Here is a 2411-nt window from a genome sequence, read left to right as displayed (position 1 = left end):
CAGAATAGATTCCAATAATGTGCCCACTACTGAGGTTACACTGACTGGCCTGAAATCATTCGGTCTATCCCTTGCTCCCTTTTTAATGAGGTACTATTTTAACAGTTCACCAATCCTCTGGCACTACACTGTATCCAGTGCGGACTGGAAAATGATGGTCAGACCCTCTGCTATTTCCTTTCTCACCTCTTTTAGCAGCCGAGGATACATTTCAACTGGCCCTGGTGATGGATCAACTTTCAAGGATGCTAATCCCATTAATTCTTCCTCTCTCCCTATGTATATTCACACTCCTCCTCCTCAACCACAATATCTGCATCGCGCCCCCCTTTTGTGAAGACAGATACAAAGTATTCATTAAGGACCATACCAACATGTTCCGCCCCTACTCGTGTATATCAATTTATGTATATAGACTTTCAAAAGGCCTGTGATCAAATGAGATTTCATAGACTTGTTATGAAAAATGGAAGACATGGATTAATGTGACAGTGATAGTGTGGATATGACACTGACTGAGGGACAGAAAGCAGAGAGAAGTGGTGAACAGTCATTGTTCAGACTGGAGGTGGAGGGGAGTATACAGTACTGTTTCTCAGGGTTCGATTCACTCCACGTGATATCAAGATACGACTGAAGGCATTGGATACTGCAAAGGCTGTGGGCCCTGCCAATATTCCGGCAATAGTACTGAAGACCTGTGCTCCAGAACTTGCCGCGCCCCTAGCCAAGCTGTTCCAGTACAGCTACAACACTGGCATCAACCCGGCAATGTGGAAACTGGCCCAGGTATGTCCTGTAGACAAAAAGCAGGACACGTCCAACCCGGCCAATTACCGCCCCATCAGCCTCCTCGCAATCATCAGTAAAGTGATGGAAGGTGTCATCAGCAGTGCTATCAAACAGCACTTGCTTAGCAATAACCTGCTCAGTGAAGCTCAGTTTAGGTTCCGCTCGAGCCACTCAGCTCCTGATCTTATTACCTCATTATCTCAAACCCTCCGCTGGCTGGAGTCATACCTAGTGCAAAGGAAGATGGTTGTGGTTGTTGGAGGTCAATCATCTGAGCTCCAGGACATCACTGCAGGAGTTCCTCAGGGTAATGCTCTGGGCCCAACCATCTTCAGCTGCTTCATCAATGACCTACCTTCAATAATAAGTCAGAAGTGGGGATGTTCGCTGATGATTGCACAATGTTCAGCACCATTCGTGACTCCTCAGATACTGAAGCAGTCCATGTAGAAATGCAGCAAGACCTGGACAATATCCAGGCTTGGGCTGATAAGTGGCAAGTAACATTCGTGCCACACAAGTGCCAGGCAATGACCATCTCCAACGAGAGAGAATCTAACCATCTCCCCTTGATATTCAATGGCATTACCATCGCTGAATGCCCCACTATCAACATCCTAGGGGCTACCATTGACCAGAAACTGAACTGGAGTAGACATATAAATAACGTGGCTACAAGAGCATGTCAGAGGTTCGGAATCCTGATGCGAGTAACTCACCTCCTGATTCTCCAAAGCCTGTCCACCATCTACAAGGTACAAGTCAGGGGTGTGGTGGAATACTCTCCACTCGCCTGAATGGGTGCAGCTCCAACAACACTCAAGGAGCTCGACACCATCCAGGACAAAGCGGTCCGCTTGATTGTCACCCCATCTACAAACATTCACTCCCTTCACTACAGACGCACAGTAGCAGAAGAGTGTACCATCTACAAGATGCACAGCAGCAATGCACCAAGGCTCCTTTGACAACACCTTCCAAAGCCGCGACCTCTACCAACTAGAAGGACAAGGGCAGCAAATACATGGGAACATCACCACCTTCAAGTTCCCTTTCAAGTCACACACTATCCTGACTTGGAACAATATCGCCCTTCCTTCACTGTCGCTGGGTCAAAATCCCTTCCTAACAGCACTGTGGGTCTACCTACTCCAAATGGACTGTAGCGGTTGAAGAAGGCAGCTCACCACCACCTTCTCAAGGGCAACAAGGGCAATAAATGCTGGCCAAGCCAGTGACGCCCAAATCCCATGAATGAATTTAAAAAAGAGCCAGGGTGTGGGACTAACTGGAAGATCTTCAAAAGGGCCAGCACTGACATGTTGGACCGAATGGCCTTCTTCAGTGCAATGCTATTCTACGTTTCTATGATTGTTCTTGCCTCTACTTTACTAATATTCCTATCCTTTAAACAGGCGTTTGATAAAGTACCACATAACAGCCGTGTTACCAAGTTAGAAACACATAGGATTAAAGGACCAATGTCAGCAGTGGCTCAGTTTGTATCTCTCTCCCCTTTCACTCACAAGCTTCTAGGATCAAGTGTCACTGCAGGACTTGATCACAAGAATCAAGGCTGACACTGCAGTGACATTACTGTGGGAGTATTGCACTGTCAG

Source organism: Heterodontus francisci, unplaced genomic scaffold, assembly GCF_036365525.1.
Source record: "Heterodontus francisci isolate sHetFra1 unplaced genomic scaffold, sHetFra1.hap1 HAP1_SCAFFOLD_276, whole genome shotgun sequence".
NCBI lineage: Eukaryota > Metazoa > Chordata > Chondrichthyes > Heterodontiformes > Heterodontidae > Heterodontus > Heterodontus francisci.
The sequence above is the reverse complement of the archived record's forward strand: the minus strand, read 5'-3'. Positions refer to the sequence as shown.